At 42.2% G+C, this 18,593-nt stretch overlaps 1 protein-coding gene across 11 annotated transcripts in view; it reads right to left on the bottom strand.

Annotated features, from left to right (window-relative positions):
* Positions 1-6,780, bottom strand: part of APBB2 (amyloid beta precursor protein binding family B member 2) — a 381,548-nt gene extending 374,768 nt beyond the window's left edge. For 8 of the 11 annotated variants that reach the window (XM_069593941.1, XM_069593939.1, XM_069593936.1 and 5 more), the window contains exon 1: positions 4,637-6,780. The gene's annotated coding sequence lies outside the window, so the exon portion shown is untranslated. The remainder of the gene's footprint in view (positions 1-4,636) is intronic. The other 3 variants (XM_069593933.1, XM_069593938.1, XM_069593931.1) reach the window with 1 other exon arrangement.
* Positions 6,781-18,593: the final 11,813 nt, after the last annotated feature.

Genomic DNA, 18,593 nt, shown 5'->3' on the forward strand with positions numbered 1-18,593 from the left:
ACCCTATGCCCCCTCATACCCTGAAACAGACCAAGGCTTCTTACTTCTTGCCAAGTTGTGATGGCTTAACTTTCTACCCCCATGTACTGCCTCTCTTCCAGTTCTCATCTGGTGTTTGCAGTTACTGCCCTACTCCTACCACTGGCCCAGCAGCCCTGGAGCCTAGTTATGATCAGAAGCACTAGACTTACCGCCTACTTATTATCACTTATTGAAATCCTGGTAACAGCTCTGGCTTCTCTTCACCTGCATCACTTAAAGGTTAATGAGACTGAGTTTTGAGAGCATGGTAAAAGCGAAGTACATTACAAACATCAAATTAGATAGGTTTCCTTTGACCCATCACAGATTATCACGCACACAAAAAAGCTCATGTGGGTGCATTTGGACAGCCATCATTCCTGGCACTGCAGCATGGGCACCTGCTTGATACAGTGGCGGTGCCAACATGAGATGACAATGATCAGTTTATTCCAGAGACCAAGGGCTTCAACTCTGGCCAAAGGCTAAAGAGACAAGGCAGGGACATGGGAAAAGTTTGCCCGAAGTTCACATAGGTGCCCGGGCAACCGAGGCACAGGATAGCCTCCTCTAAAGCCCCTGAAGAGGTTTATTCCTTAGACCACCTGCACGCCCTGGAGCAGAATCTCTTCAGAAGATGCTGTAAAAAAAACCTTCCCAATTCTTTTATAGTCTCAATAATATTTGTTATCAAAACATGTCAAAGATGACCAATAAAAAAACACTCACCACAAAAAAAAAAAAAACAATTTTATATACCTAAAGTGCTCTACCCAAATCTAATTATTACCTTATCTCCTACCTCAACTGCAGCCCCACAAAGAGTTAATTTTATGACAACCATCATTTGACATACAAAAACTAGAAGGGATGTGGGAAATGTGCAACAAATGAAGGGCATGCCACACAGTAGGCTCCCCTGGTGGCTCAGTGACAAAGAATCCTCCTGCCAATGCAGGAGACCTGGGTTCAATCCCTGGGTTTGGAATATCCCAAAGGAGAAGGGAATGGCTACCCACCACAGTATTCTTGCCTGGAGAATTTCATTGACAGAGGAGCCCGGCAGGCTACCATCCATGGGTCCCAAAAAGTTGGACACAACTTAGCAATTGAACGACAGTTCCATAAAGCAGGATGGCCCAGACTTAGTGAAACAAAATCAGCTTCATCTAAGGCTTCACCTGTAGTCCTCCTTTTCAAATGGTTGCATCACAGGCCCCTGGACTGGAACCTGAAGGCTCAAAAGACACCATGAGGGTGCCTTCTACTGCAACACCCTCATTTTACAGATGGGAAAACGGAGTTTCCCAAGGTCACCCAGTAAATTTAAGTAGCAGACAACCCTGGCCCAGATGGCAAGTCTTGGGATTCCCTGGCTGGTGGTCTTTTTGTGAAATCTCACTAGACATTTATTATGGAGCATCTGTCACTCTGACTCTGACAAACTACTTCACACCATCGACACGTAACAACATGCAGAATATGCACTGTGCTTAGTCGCTCAGTTGTGACTCTTTGTGACCCCATGGACGGTAGACCGCCAGACTCCTCTGTCCATGGGGACTCTCCAGGCAAGAATGCTCGAGTGGGTTGCCATGCCCTCCTCCAGGGGATCTTCCCAACCCAGGGATCGAGCCCAGGTCTCCTGCATTGCGGGCAGATTCTTTACCACCTGAGCTACCAGGGAAGACCAAGAATACTGGAGTGGGTTGCCTATCCCTTCTCCAGGGGAACTTCCCCACCCAGGAATCGAACTGGGGTCTTCTGCATTGCAGGAGGGTTCTTTACTAGCTAAGCTACCCGGGAAGCCCCAGAATATGCTCTAATAACATATAAAATTAATATGGGTAATCTGGGCTTATCTTCCTTACATTCATTTGTTAGTAGTACAACTCTGTCGAAAATAAATGAACATAAAAAAAGTTTTAAAATCTGAATAGAAGCTTCTTAAAAACACTCAAGTCATTCTGAAGACATGCTGTTCCAGTCAAATCTAATTCCAAATAACAAATCAAATATGTTTTACAAGAGAATGCTTATTGAATAATGAAAGCAGTTAAACATAGTCTTTTATAAAATAAAACTCGGAAGTTCTACTGCTTTATAAGCAATGAACTGTCCACCTCCTCAGAGGGATTTTCTTGGGAAGCTGACATTTATGTCAGAGACAACAACATATAAGATGTGTAAGAGTCTGAATATCAGACTTGACACACAGTAATGAACAAACGCTACTTTCCTTAACTTGGGAGAGGAAAATAAGCATCGCCCTCATAAGCTGTAATATCTTCTTACAATACTTTTCTAAAAGTCTGTCCTGTGCCCATGAAAAGTGTAAGGGGCTATACTACATCAGGGTGCTGAATATTTTAAAAGAAGTTATAGAGACAACATCCCATTTCTTTTAAGAGACAAATTTAGATATCCTGAAATCAGGATAATCAACATAATACTGTTCCAATACAATGGCAAGCCTTCCAGTATTCCTGCTGTAACAAAAAAGAAAAAAAAATTGATTTTTGTTGTTTCTCTGATGGCAGGGAAAAAAAAGTTATCAAACTTTGAAACATGACATAAAAAGAGTAACAGTTTAAAACATTTTATCTTTGTACACGTGGATTCTTCCACTATTTAGCAGACTTTTCTTATATGATTTTGTAGTCAGGATTCTTATTACTCCAGTTAACTGTAAGAAGTCTTTTAAACTTCAGCTCGTGCGTTTTTCCACTAGTACTTTATAAAAGTTTCAGAAAATGGGACTGTCCTGGCTCCATGCAGGTGAATTACTTAGTTAACAGTATTAACATCCTTTAGAAGAGATAATGAAAGAAACATTTCTTTCCTTTCCAGTTCCCTGGACAAGGATCTTAACTTTAGAATTCCTTCTCAAACGCTCTGAGCAAATATCTAGACCAACCCCAGCCTATGGAGTCCCTGAGTGATTTCTCGAGGTCATATAATTAGCCAATGACCAAAGGACAGCTATTGAGATCTGCATCTGTTATCCCCAGGTGCTCTGACAGCCAGCCCACTGCACTCTACTGCCACCTGTGTTCTCTCAGCATTCCAGACGCCACCCCCCCAGGTTCCTCATCCTCTTAACAAATATCACCCTTTCAAAACTGCCATTTCTAGGACTCTGCAAGTTACCATAAACAACTGCTCAGCAAATATTGCTTCCAAGTTACAAACTGGAAACACCACGATATGGCTTCATAAAGAAACCCCCCTTCCTGAACGCCCAGCTACCCGAATGCAGACACTCTTAACTATCATGGCCATTTGAGGACAAGATGTGAAAAATAAATTCATGACAAGAAAAATAAACCAAAGGCTTAAGAGACCCCAATCCAGGACAACAGATCGGGATGTCACTGCTTGCTTTTTGAATCAGTGAAATAGTAAAACAAAGAACAAACCAATGCCAACCTCACAAAGTTTCCCCATTTCTTGGAATTCAGACACGACTGCTGGCATCATTTTAAGAGAATCCTTTAAGTACTGTACCTAAGTCATCAGGCACAATGTAAAGCCAGTGATTGAGGGACTTCTAATCAAAAAGGAGCCCAGTCTTGTCTGAGCTTCTGACACTGACCTTATTCTCCTCTCAGTGTTTGGCCCTCCCCAACGACTCAATCCACCCAAAACAGTCTGGGACAGTGATGGCTCTAAACTGCCCTGAACTTGACTACAAAACGGCCACAACTCTGTCTGATTTCTTCAATGTTTTTTTTTTTTCTTTTTTTCATTCAGGCCCTGCGGTCCTTCGACCCTTAGCCCCTGACCCCTCAGTTCTAGACCTCTTCGCCAATGTCAAGATCACCTTTGATTGTTTCTATGGCACTCCGCATCCCTCCTCCGTCCAGCAATGTTTTCAACACACAAATGTCATTTCTAGCGTTCAACCCTCCATTCTGTCCGGCAGGCAGCAAAGTGGACTTCAGGATCAGCTTCCCTGATTCGGTCCCCTTCGCACAGCCATTTTCTAGTTAAAATGCTCCCTGCCTCCGAGAGGGAAATGAACTTTTCCCCCTTTGATCTCCCAGCGGCTAGGCTCTGAACCCCCTAGAATCCAGCCCGGTCTTCAAGTCCCGGCAGGAGTGCGCTGCCGCCGGTGGAGGGAGAGCCCAGCCGCACAGCGGAGGCCGGTGCCAAGGCAAGGGGGTGTGCGCTCTTCCCCGCCGGCGCCCACCCTCGCTTTTTCCCCTCCGCAGCACCCCCGCCCCCGGCGCACCCCCTCCCACCCTGTCTCCCCTGCCTCAGGCCCTGCCAAGCCCCGGCTGCCGAGGGAAAGAGGGCGCCGCGAAGCCAAAGGGATGGAGTCAAGGAGTGAGCCCGCAATCGCCGTGCCACCCGGCCCTGCGGCGCGAGAGCGGGGCACACGAGACTCCGCAGCGAACGCCCGCTGCAGATGCTGTGGCAGCTGCTGCAGCTGGGGCTGCGGCTGGGCGAGTGGCAGTGGCCGCGCTGCCCTCGGGGCCGCGAGGAGAGGAGCAGCCGCCCGGGCTACGCGCCGCCACTCGCCCCACGCCGCTGCTGCTGATCGGGTCTCTCCCCAGCACTCCCGGACCGCCCCGGGATCCAGAGCAAAAGCAAGGAAGAAAGCTGGGCTCACCGGCAGTGCGCGGCGCTCGCCTAGGCTCCGGCACCCGGCAGCTCTGCTCCAGTCTCGCCCTGCCGGGAGCGTCAGAATCAGCTGCGGGAGCAGCGCACGAGCTTCCTACTTGAGACCGGGACGGGCTCCGGCGACTGAGCATGCCCAGTGCCGCTCCGCCAGTCCCGCGCAGGGAGCGGCGCCGGCGAGATTCCACTTCTCCAGGCTTTGGCGGCGGCTGCGCGGAGAGGCTGGAGGGGCCTGACCGGGCGGGGGCCGATCCCGAGAAAGGCGGGGCCGGGGGCGGGGGCCGAGGAGGAGGGGGCGGGCCGCGCTCCTAGTGCGACCCCTGCAGGCAGAGGCTTCGGGGCCTCTCGAACTCACAGTCCCCTAATCATCCGAGAAGATGGCAGGGAGGCAAGGCGGGCCAGAACGTCGAGACCCAACGCGAGGCAGCCCGGCATCCCCTCCTTGTGGCTCGGTGTCTGTCTGCACCAAAAGGCAGTTGGGTAACCTTATCCCTGGCTAGTCTTTTCTCCCACACGTCTGCATTCCCTTATAACGGGAAAATGTCCTCAGATGAGAGCTGCCCACGCCCATCCAGCTGCAACTTTGTGGGCGAGACCTTCTCCTTCCTTCTGCCTCCTTATCTAGAAACCCAGGCATATGGCGCGTGAACACACACACACCATTTCTCCATGGGAAAATCACAGCAAGTTCACCTCAAGGGAGGAACACACCTGCAAGAGAGGGAAAGCATAATCTCCCTTTCCCCTCCAGGAATATTAACTAAAACTCAGACAAGCAAGATCCTGATAAAGAATTCCAAGTAGCAATCAGTTTTCTGCCCCCAGACACTGAATAACATCCCCAAAGCATCTTTAGGATTGCGCTTCACCAGTGCAATGACTGTCAAACTTGAGCCTCCATCAGAATATCCTAAGGGTTTATGGAAACTCAGATTACTTAACAGAATCTCGGAATGGGTAGGTCTGTGGTGCGCCCAAGCGTCTGTACATTTAACGACTTCCCAGGTGATGCTGGTCTGAAGACCACGCTTTGGGAACTACTGCTCCACACATACACAAAAGCCTTTCTTACCTCCTTTCTTATCTCCTTCAGGAGGCTTATGCTCAAAGTAATTGACTAATAATTACAAGGTAATGGCTGCTCCTGTCATTCTCTTCCCTAAACCTCCACAATGCAGTCCTTCAAACAGCAAACTCACTCGTCCCTATTCTTCATGAGACGACCCTATGTGGTTGGGACCCGCATTACTTTTTTCCTTCAACATCATTAATTTATTGAGGACCCACAAAATCTTACAGTTAGCTTAGGGATAGCAGTGAATAAAAAAGCCCAGACCCCTGCTTTCATAAAGCTTAGACCAGAGAGGTGGACAGAAATCCATTAAACAATTACTCAAAAATGTCATTTCAAACACGAAGAGTGCTAGGAGGGAAATCTACTAGGTGTGTAGTAAAGGAGGTATAATGGGACCCTGATGCAGTCTCGGATGGGGTTGGGAGAAATGAGCAGTGGAGGAAAGAAAGCTGCCTTGCGGAATAGGAGTTTCTGGCATTTGCACCCCCAAACCTCTCCCAAAAAACAATTTCCCTCAGACCAATCTGGAGGCCAACAATTATGTCACTCCTTCCGCAAAAGAAAAACAATATTGCCGCTAAGAATTCCCTATAAATCCATGAACATGCTCATCCTCGGGGCTGTCTCTGCACCCCCTCTGCCTATGGTGTTCGTGCACCACACAGGTAGTCGACGGTCGCGGTGTAACCCACTTTAGAAAAATGCGGAAAGCTCTCTGGTTCTAGTCTACGTCTTTCTGGTCTAAGGAAGAGAGAAAATTAGCCCAAGACCACTCCGCCCATCAACAGGGGGGCACCATCAGCCTTCCAGACAGGTCCTCTTTCCGCAGGTACTCTACTCCCTCGGACTCAGCTCCCCGCGGCTCCCCGGATACCCATCCCTGCCATCCCCTCTCTCGGGGGTCCCAGAGGGGTAATCTCCGTCCACCCTTCCCGGATCGATCTCCTCCAGAACGAGAGGAAAACCCGCGGTGGAGCCCTCGGCGGCGGGGCGGGGCGGGGCGACGCACGCAGGCGCAGTGGCCGCCAGGTTAGGCCAAGGAGGCGCCCCGCTCCACACCTGATGCAATCAGCCTTCCGGAAACGGGCCTAGTGGCCACACTCGCGCAGGAAACGCTCCTGCGCCCTCACCCGGCCGCTCTGTCCCGGGCCCGGCTTCCGAGCCTCCTGGCCATTTGGCTTCGCCCCGGGTAGAGGGCGACATTCGGCGACCCGCAGGGGACCTGCAGAAGTTGGGAAATCACCGCCAGAAAAAGCAAAATCTCTGGCTGCCCTAATAGAGACGTGGAAGCGGCCACCGAACGCTCCGTAGCTGGAGGAAATTCCCTTAATTGTGTATATCCAGAGAGGATAGGCGGGGTGGAAGAGTGGAGGGGAGCTTTTAACCTTGCTTGGTTGCTTCTTTCGTCCGCCTCTCAACGTATTTTCTTTCTCCCTCTTCCTCATGGAAAAGAACGTTTACAGTAACAGCCGTTTTAAGGCAATAAGAGAGAAGTCCCTGACCGCCACCCCGCCACCCCCCATCTTATTTGATATGTAACAGCACGTTAGCTCTGCTACATAAAGCCTTCCACCATGCATTTTATAAATAATTGGTTTCTCTATGTATCATCATTTCAGTTTACTAAGAAAATCATTTTTTGTTTCATCACCTCTTGCAATTTTGATATCTATTGTGAGCGGACTTTTTTTTTTCTTCATGCTGACTCGCCAGTGAATTTTCAAGGAAATGAAGTATTCCAAAAGCGTGTTTATAAAATCATGAAAGTAAAAATTACCTCTGTACGTCATTTAAGACTTTAAGGGGGAAGAAAAGGCAGATACAAGGAATTTTAGTTGGAAGGATACTTAGATCATTCTAGAATTAAGTCAGGATCAATTTTTAGATGTTAACAGAGGACCTCTCTGTGGTGCGTCCGAAGAGGTAAATGATTTTTCCTTACTTAACAGACTACTCAGCAGAACTAGTACTTGAACACAGATTTCTTGACATCCCAATCTAATGAAAAAATAAATTTATTTGCACAAATAACAGACAAAATGCAAGACATCACAATGTTGTTTTTTAGTCCAAAGGTTACAAAGTACAAAATCGGTGGCAACAAAAGAGATCTTTTTACTTATTCCTGCTTCTTTAAATAGTCCTCGATGTATCCAACCACTGTACAATCTATCCAACTACTTTTAAGATAACCAGAAACTAGGCATTAAATACTTCAATTAGAGTGGTATGAAATTCTTAAGAACTTCCAAACATCAAGAAATCTGTTGTCAACATTTACAGCTTCTAGTAGCTTTGCTTGATCATGTGGTGTATGAACAATTGAGGTTAAGCAAAGGGAATTTTAATGATCACAACAAAATATCAGAGTTAAGATTTTCCACTGTATTGACTTAAAATATTTTATCAAAACAAATCAAAGTGAAATACAAAAATAATTGCAAAATTCATATACTACAATAATTTTTCAGAACCATATCTACCTTTTTATCTTGATGAACGTGTATTTCTTTTTTGGAATGTTCTGACATTTAGAGATCTGGGAAAACACCTTCACTTATGCAAAAATAGAGTCAAGTAAATGTCAAAACACAGAGGTGCAAAGTACAAACTCATCACAATAAGGTACTAGTTACAGAAGAGCCAGCCTTAACTGGGTGCTAAACCAGGGCCCCGTACAGCTAAGGGTTTTACATAGGTTATATAACTTAATCTTCACAATTACCCCCTGAGTTAGGTACTTACTATCCTTGTGTTACAGGTAATAAAAGTGAAGTTTGAGAATGTGAATTAACTAACTCAAGACACAACAAACCAATTCAATGGTAGAATTTCAATTTGAACCCAGGTGTTTGCCTTGAGCTTGAGCTTAAGTAACACTCTATATAGAAAAATGTAAATACAGAGAAAATGAAGAGAAATTCCTTGGCAGTCCAGTTCAGTCGTTGGTTAGGACTCTGCACTTTCACTGCCAAGGGCCTGGGTTCAGTCCCTGGTAGGGGCATTAAGACAACCATAGGCTGTGAGGTACAGCAAAAAAAGGGAAACAGAAGAAGAGGTGGAGTATTACACTTACTCTCTTTTCAAAGAGGAGTTGGTAAAATTAACTTGTCTGCATTAGGATGGAACCCTTCCTTAATTAATGAGTTATGGTCCCCAGTCTTAGGACCAGCCTTGTGTGCTTGCGAGCTGTGTGCTGTGCTGTGCTCAGCCTCTCAGTCGTGTCTGACTCTGCAGCCCCATGGCCTGTAGCTGACTGGGTTTCTCTGTCCATGGGATTTCCCCAGGCAAGAATACTGGAGTGGGTTGCCATGCCTGCCCTCCAGGGGATCTTTCCAATCCAAGGATCAAACTCCAATCTCTTTTTCTCCTTCATTGGCAGGTGGGTTCTTTACCACTGGTGCCACCTGGGAAGCCCAAGACCAATCTTCCTCACAGACAGAAAGCAGATAATCAATCTAATACCTAATGATTTGGGGGCCTTACCGACATGGCCTCTCCTCTGATGAACTACCTTCAGGTCTAGCTGGTTCCTCTAGTCCTAAATTATACCATATGGTCATTACTAACCACATATGGTTTTTTAATTTATAGTAAATAAAATTAGAATTAAAATTTCTGTTCCTTAGTCATATTAGCCCCATTTCCGATGCTCGATAGCACTGTGGGCTAATGGCTATAGTATTGGACAGTGCATGAAATATTTCCATCACTGCAGACAATGTTATTGGACAGTACTACTCTACTCCTTTATCCCAATAGTGTGAGAGTTTACTCTCTCCTCATTCTTCACCATTCTGACTCTAAGACAAACCATGTTTCTAGCTCTATCTAGCTTTCCCCTGAGATTTAGTCCTATTTTTTCCAAACTAAAAATTATTATCAGAGTGTGGAATACCATCACGGAAAGATATGACTTTGAAGTAAAATTTTATTTCACATCCCAGCTTTTTTTATTTGCCATCTATGTGACCTTGGCAAGTTATTCAACCTCATTGAATCTTGATTTTCCTATCTAGCAAATGAGCATCCTAATCTTTTCATCATCAGTTTGTTTAGGGTTAAATGAAATAACACATGTAAATCTACTCATAGGCTTCACAGAGACTTCCTTCCTTCCATTCCTATTTCAGTTAATAACATCACCAATTACTCAGGTTTCCAAACTAGATCTCAGTTAACTTTAATTCTTCCTCCTCAACCACCCGCAACAAATTAGTCATCAAACCCTGTTGCTTCCGTCTTAGGGACTTTTCTCAAATCTGGGTTCTCCTCTCTGTCTCACTCCCACTGCTCTCGTTGGCTTGTCATGCACTGTTTCAGTATCCTGCTAACTGACCTTGGTGACACTCATCACTCCCAGCCCAAGTACTTCCTCTGTGCTGCTGTCAGAGAGATCCTTCTAAAAAAGATGCTGATGACGTCATTCCCTTTCTTAAAGACTACTGATGACTTTCAGTTACTTAAGGATCAAAACTACTAAACCTATGATCACTCACCATTCCATTTCAAACCTTTATTTGGACTCCTCTTACCAACCTCCCTTTCAGCCACCCCTTCCGCACCTCCAAACCCCACCCTCCAACATACTTCCTACACTGACAATCAGTGCTCCTTGAGGAATTCCTGGAACAGGTAATGGCCTTTCTTGTCTTTGCCCTTGCACACTCCCTTCTCAGGCTAAACTGACCCTATTATGTATTCCTTACCTGGCAAAATCTTTCTATTTACCTCCAGTACAAAAGCTTAGTCAACTCTCCTAGGAAAAATTGGAGACTAGCTTACGAATGATGTCATAGGTTAAGAAGAATAGATACTGTGTTCAGGCTACCCAGGTTTACATGCTGGCTACACTACAATGCCACAGGTGGTTTGGGGACAGTGACTTACACTCTCCCAACCTCAGTTTCTTAACTGAAAAGGTTGATAATCATAGTATGTACAACTTAATGTTATCATTATACTCAGATAATGCAGATAAAGCTCATAATGTTGCACCTGGCTCAGAGGTAAGCATTCAATATTATTACCTTATAATTATTACTATTATGATTAATATTTATACATTTTATCCTGTTATCATTATGTGGCTCTTTTTACATTCTAATTAAATTGTTTACTTTCAAGAATTTTTATATTTCACATTTATATTTGATTTTACATTAAATAAAAATGTTTTATTACAAAAGTAATTGATATTCATTGAACAAAATTTAGGTAACACTGATGACAAAGGAAAAAAAAAAAGACATTCTCTACTGTTTATGATACTTCTTGGTTGCAAACAAAAGGAACTCTATCTAGTTAATTTATCCAGAAAAAAAGTATAAGAGGGTTGTCAAGTGGCCCACTGTATCAACATATAGATGGAGAATTGGTTCAGACAAGGGTCAGGATCTATGTATGGCTGGCAGCATATAACAGAGACCAGACTATGGCACACTCTGTCACCAACAGCCCCACTGCACTGGCCACTTGCTGTGGCCACTATTCCCGGGTCTCAGCAACTTAGCATCACTATCTCCCTATTCAGGTTCATAGGAGGAAATATCCAAGGTCACATGCCCATGCCTCGGCAGCCAAAAGGCAGGGAGAGGGAACGTTTGCCTCCCTCCAGATCCCCTGTTGGAGGTGGGGCCCTCTCACCACCCAAATTCATGCAGTAGAGGATTCACCAAAAATGGAAGGAGAGTCTTATCCCCTCTCTCAGGCTTCGTCACTCACTGGCAAACATCAAGTACTTCCATGCTTTTGTGACTTTGCTTATGTTGATTACTTTACACTCCCTGCTTTACTTATTCACCTTGTCCACTTTTCAAAATCATACTCTTTCCTTAAACGCCAAGATTTCTTTTTGAATCTACTGCACAGTAAGTTATGAAACTGAGAAAGACCCTGTAGGACCCTCCCAAGTATAAAAGCTCCTCCAAGTCGCTTGTTTCTTGTTTACACAAAAATGCATCAGACTCCTAGGCCTTCCATGAATTCCAAAGAAAAGGTACAAGCAGTTACTAATTGCATAAGTGAGAGAATGAATAAACAAAGGAAAAGCAGTTAAGCGAGAAATATAATGACAATAGTTCAGCAATAAAACAGTGCTACTTCCTCCTCCAGGAATATGGATATACAGAACAATCTGACAATCTTGAAGTTGTTCTGCAGAACTACGACCACTCCCCCACAAACCTAGGTGGAGGACGGTGACTATTAGCACGTGGCCCTTAGGTGGTTGGAACCAGAAGGTGGATGATTAAGATTCTGGAAACATCACCATGTTATCTCACCAACCGATTAGAAAAGAGTCACACACACTGCAACCCTCACCCCAAATGTTGCCTTTCAGAGCCCCTCACTGAAAGCTACTGGGAAGTTTGGATCCTTTGAGCATGAGCCACCTCCATACTCCTTGCTTGGCTCCCTGCAAATAAATGCTGTCCTTTCCTTTACCACAACCCAGATGTCACCGGCTGTGCAACCGGTGAGTGGCCCCAAGTTTCTTTCGGTAATAGTTAATTGCTCACTTCTTGACTGCAGTGCATGACATATATTTTTGTAGCACCCCATACATACAATTTGGAGAAGGAAATGGCAACCTACTCCAGTATTCTTGCCTGGAAAATCCCATGGACAGCGGAGGCTTGCCGGCTATAGTCCATGGGGTCACAAAGAGTCGAATATGACTAAAGCGATTTATCACGCACCCATGCATACATAGAGTTAGATGTTGTATCATTCTTCGTTGTTATACTGTGAACTTATATTTCTGGCCTTATCACATAGTTAGTTAGTTAGTTCAGTCGCTCAGTCGTGTCTGACTCTTTGCGACCCCATGAATCGCAGCACACCAGGCCTCCCTGTCCATCACCAACTCCCGGAGTTCACTCAGACTCACGTCCATCGAGTCAGTGATGCCATCCAGCCATCTCATCCTCAGTCGTCCCCTTCTCCTCCTGCCCCCAATCCCTCCCAGCATCAGAGTCTTTTCCAATGAGTCAGCTCTTCGCATGAGGTGGCCAAAGTACTGGAGTTTCAGCTTTAGCATCATTCCTTCCAAAGAAATCCCAGGGCTGATCTCCTTCAGAATGGACTGGTTGGATCTCCTTGCAGTCCAAGGGACTCTCAAGAGTCTTCTCCAATACCACAGTTCAAAAGCATCAATTCTTCGGCACTCAGCCTTCTTAACAGTCCAACTCTCACATCCATACATGACCACTGGAAAAACCATAGCCTTGACTAGACGGACCTTAGTCGGCAAAGTAATGTCTCTGCTTTTGAATATGCTATCTAGGTTGGTCATAACTTTTCTTCCAAGGAGTAAGCATCTTTTAATTTCATGGCTGCAGTCACCATCTGCAGTGATTTTGGAGCCCCCCAAAATAAAGTCTGACACTATTTCCACTGTTTCCCCATCTATTTGCCATGAAGTGATGGGACCAGATGCCATGATCTTCGTTTTCTGAATGTTGAGCTTTAAGCCAACTTTTTCATTCTCCTGTTTCACTTTCATCAAGAGGCTTTTTAGTTCCTCTTCACTTTCTGCCATAAGGGTGGTGTCATCTGCATATCTGAGGTTATTGATATTTCTCCCAGCAATCTTGATTCCAGCTTGTGCTTCATCCAGCCCAGCGTTTCTCATGATGTACTCTGCATATAAGTTAAATAAGCAGGGTGACAATATACAGCCTTGACGAACTCCTTTTCCTATTTGGAACCAGTCTGTTGTTCCATGTCCAGTTCTAACTGTTGCTTCCTGACCTGCATAAAGATTTCTCAAAAGTCAGGTCAGGTGGTCTGGTATTCCCATCTCTCTCAGAATTCTCCACAGTTTATTGTGATCCACACAGTCAAAGGCTTTGGCATAGACAATTAAGCAGAAATAGATGTTTTTCTGGAACTCTCTTGCTTTCTCCATGATCCAGCGGATGTTGGCAATTTGATCTCTGGTTCCTCTGCCTTTTCTAAAACCAGCTTGAACATCAGGACGTTCACGGTTCACGTATTGCTGAAGCCTGGCTTGGAGAATTTTGAGCATTACTTTACTAGCATGTGAGATGAGTACAATTGTGTGGTAGTTTGCGCATTCTTTGGCATTGCCTTCTTTGGGATTGGAATGAAAACTGACCTTTTCCAGTCCTGTGGCCACTGCTGAGTTTTCCAAATTTGCTGGCATATTGAGTGCAGCACTTTCACAGCATCATCTTCCAGGATTTGAAATAGCTCCACTGGAATTCCATCACCTCCACTAGCTTTGTTTGTAGTGACGCTTTCTGAGGCCCACTTGACTTCACATTCCAGGATGTCTGGCTCTAGATGAGTCAGAAGACAATAAATATCTGTTTAATGAATGAAGGAAAGTTAGCTTTTATTAAGGTGCTGAACTAAGCACCTTACAATCTTAACTCAGTTATTCTCAAATTATAACTCAGTTTTTTCTCAGGTTGTATCACTATTTTATAACAAAGGAAACAGGCACAGGGGAGTTAAGTCACTTTTCCAAGGTCACACAGCTATTAAAAGACAGAGGCAGAGTCTGTTCCAGACTGCAAGGCTTGTTCCAGATCTTAGACTCTTATCTAATGAAATGCTATAACTGTGAAATGAAATGTAGTGCATGGTCCTTTTTCTAGGGAATTCCACTACAAGTTTTGTTTTTGTTTTTAAAGTGCTGACAGCTTCCTGGTAAGAGGATAAAGCTGATTAAAATTCTTCGTAAATTTTCACTATTAAAAATACATTTAGGAAATCTTATAAATGCTTATTCTATGATTCTTGAACAATGATAATGGATGGGCTTTACATTAATGACATCAGTTTACTTATAATAAAAATGTCAAGTCAAACAGATCATTAGGTCTTTCTCTCCATTTTCCCTTTTTGTCTCTCTGTCTCTCTCTGATATCTACCCTCCTTCCTTCCCTCCCTCTCTTCCTTCCTTTCTTCATTTACTTAGAAACTCAATTTATGAGCACATAAGCACAGGATAAAATTCATCACATTCTTTATCTCTGCCTTTCTTCCAGGTTACCATGAGTTGTTCCTGCAGACACCGGCATTTGTTAAACTGGCTCTGGCTACAAAAAAATTATGTTCTTATGCTCAGGCCAATCTCCTTCACTGGCTGTATGATATCCTCTCACCCCTTCTAAAATCCTTGTTTTGCTTATCTTCAGACAGTAGAAATTTGAGTCCAGAGTACCAAAGTATCTGATGTCTCAACATTAATCGTCTACACAGATAAGGGCAAGAATTTAAATCTTATAAATGGAGGAAAACCATCACCTTCATGTTCAAAGGATACAACATATATAATATCATCCAAATATGGAAAAATACTCAATTTTAAATTTATAAAAACATAATTAAGTAGAAAGGAAGTAATCTGAAATAAAGAATGCTGAAAGACTAAAGAGGTTATAAAAGAACCACAAGAGAAAAAATGCTTCGCTCATACCAGAGATAGACAAGAACTATATTGCTAATTTGCAAAGGAATTGATAGTCTCCTGGATCAAAAATTTGTTTTCTCTGTTTTCTACTTGTTCCTGCCAAGTACTTTCCACTTTTAAGCACCCCATTGCCCAGTCTACAAAAAGAAAGTAAATGAAGAAAGGAAGGAAGGGAGAGAGGGAAGGAAAGAGGCAGGGAGGGTAGAGTATCAGAGACAGACAGACAAAAAGGGAAAATGGAGAAAAAGACCTAATGATCTGTTTGACTTGAGATTTTTATTATAAGTAAACTTATGTCATCAAGTTAAATGAAGTCTAGCTTTTTACAAATATCTAAGAGTATAAAAACAATTTGGGAGAAGAGGAATTACTATAAGAAAAAGAAGAGTGGTAGTTAAAAGCAATAGCACAGAAATAATAACTAACGTGGCGGTTAGATATTAGAAAAAAACAAGGTTCTTGGGAAAGTCAATTATATCAAAGGAAAGACTTCAAAGGCCTATAACAAGTGCTCCATCCCTTGAGACACTTAAAAATTAACCTGGACAAAGAACTAGAATATATTTTGTAGAAACCAATCCTTTCTGACAAGCTGGTAGATTAGCTCTAATTGATTTTTCCACCTCTAATTTCTTTGAATCTCTGAAATGCTATTCTTAGGAGACAAATGAGTTTTCTTTGAGGATGAACTTTCTGTCTTTGTTTTAAGGGAATGAGTTATGATTTCTCATGAAAATAGTTTCTGAGACAATGGTTTTGCAAGTAATAGTTGTTATTTAGGTTACAAAAGTTAAAAATCAAATTTGCAGGCACCTGAAACTAACATAATATTTATGTCACCTATATTTTAATTACAAGGAAAAAAACCACAGTCAAAACACTGGCAAACATGAAAAAATACAATATATTTCCTTCCTGTGCACTAACAATAGTCTTGGAATAAAATACCCAAGTGGGGAAAGAATAAATTAGGAATTTGGGATTAACAGATACATACTATTACATATAAGATAAACAACAAAGACCCATGGTATAGCTGTATAGCACAGGAACCTATATTCGATATCTTGCAATAGCCTGTAATGGAAAAGAATCTGGAAAAGAATATATCCGTGTATATTACACTTTTCCATCAGGCCCCAATATCCAGGCTCACAAAAGCAACTTTCCCTGCAGTTTCCAAGCAGTGTAAAGACACACCTAGGACAAACTGCACCCACACACACATATATATTATTTTCCAGATTCTTTTCCATTATATATACATGAATCACTTTGCTGTATACTGAAATACTATAAATCAACTGGAATACAATTTTTAAAAAAGTTCTCAAGAAGTAGAGGAATAGGATAGAGTCCAAAAACAGAAAAGGTGGAGCAAACAAATATTCTATTAGTTTCCACCTGAGTTTTTAGTTCATATCCTGTCTAGAAAGTTATCACTGAGAGGAAAACATTTAGTTTCATTGAAGTTATATCAAATTTTGTATTATTGAATCAGATAACACTTTTGAGAATATGGGGACAATATCCTCACGTACATGTAACTTATTGTAAGAAAAGAGCTAGATTAGAAATGTACTAGAAAAAAATTTGCCTAAAGTCTTTGAATTTTCTTAGAGAACATTTTGCTTGGGAAAAAATAGGGAAATAAGTGAAACAGGAGATTTATCTGTTTCTCCTTACATACATTATGGTTTTCAAAGCATTTCTATCTATATACTTGGATAAATGTTGTGTTGTTTTTTTTTTCTGTGAATAAAAACATGATTGGCCAAACATAGTCTTAAGAATTTTTTTTTAATCCCTGGGCAAGAAATATATTTTTACCTATTATATTCTGAAGATTTCAAGTTTTGTATTTTTCTTTTTATATTTAAATCTTTAATTTCTTTTCTAATGTGGTATAAGATACAAATATAATTTTACAAGAAGAGAGCCAACTGTTCTAATGCAATGTATTGAGAAATCCTTATCTAATATAATGACACTTCTATCATACCAAGATCTCACTGATCTGATCCTAGGCTCTCTATTCCCTCCTAGTGGTTAATATTTCTATTACCGTGCTTAATATTACACAATTTTAGCATTGTTACCATTGTAATATATCTCGATACCTGGAAAGATGGACTTCTCTTCTTCCTTCTGCTTTATTAAATCTGCCTTAGCCCTTCACTCACAATATCTCTTCCTCATAAAATTTATAAGTCATTTTGATGAAATACAGTTAGATTTTTGATTAATATTATATTTCATATAGATTAATTTGAGGAGAACTGACATTTTTGCTTTATTGAATAATCTCATACATAAATGCATTATATTTCCATCTAAGACTTCCTTATTTTAACAAATTACTCTCTAAGCTACTAAACTGTAAGCCCATGAAACCCATGCATCTTTTCAAATTTGAGAATGATATTAGACAGAGGACTCGATTTTTATATTGTCTGTTTTTAATTTTACTTTTGCTTTTGAAATATAGCTGATTTACAGTGTTGTGTCAATCTCTGCTGTACATCAAAGTGACTCTATTAGATACCTATAGACATTCTTTTCTACATATTCTTTTCCATTATGGTTTATCACAGGATATTGCATATAGTTCCCTGTGCTATACAGTAGGACCTTGTTGTTTATCCATCTTACATATAATAGTTTTTATCTGCTAATCCCAAACTCCCAGTCTACAGTGTCCTAAATCTGATGCTAGTTCAGCTGAGACAAAACTCCTGTACAGAAGTTCGTTGTTCTCACTTTATTTTTACTGGATTTGATCTTGAAAAAAGTCAGTGAGATGAAGAAAGCCAGTCAAGCACATTGCCTTTGTCAAGTGGCTGGTGTTTATATAAATCCAGTGTGGTTAGGATTATTGGCCTCAATTCCAGTGACATTTAGGATGACAGTCCCTCATTTATATTAATCTCCTAAAATTTGCAAAGGGAAACTCAAAGAAAAAATAAGCAAATTTCTTTCTTTTAACCAGTGTGTTTACACTGCTTACATTTAACAGTTCCCAGAGTAACCACTCAAAGAGAAAGGGAGACATTGCTAAAAATACAACACATACAGTAAAATAGAATACTTAAAGTATTTAAATAAGCCACAAGAATGTGGTGAAGGAACCAAAACGGAAAAATAATAAAATTGTGGGCCTGTCCAGTCATGCAAATAATTATATTAAATATAAGTTCTCTAAAGACTCGAATTAAAAGACAATTGCTCTCTGATTAGCTATAGAAATAGTTATACGTTATATGTTATCTACAAGAATGAATGAACGCTCAGTCACTTCTGTTGTGTTTGACTCTTTGCAACCCCATGGAATGTAGCCCACCAGGCTCCTCTGTCCATGGGAGTATCCTGGCAAGAATACTGGAGTGGATTGCCATTTCCTCCTCTAGAAGATCTTCCCAACCCAGGGAT

Source organism: Ovis canadensis, chromosome 6 (genome assembly GCF_042477335.2).
Source record: "Ovis canadensis isolate MfBH-ARS-UI-01 breed Bighorn chromosome 6, ARS-UI_OviCan_v2, whole genome shotgun sequence".
In the NCBI taxonomy this organism is placed as follows: Eukaryota; Metazoa; Chordata; class Mammalia; order Artiodactyla; family Bovidae; genus Ovis; species Ovis canadensis.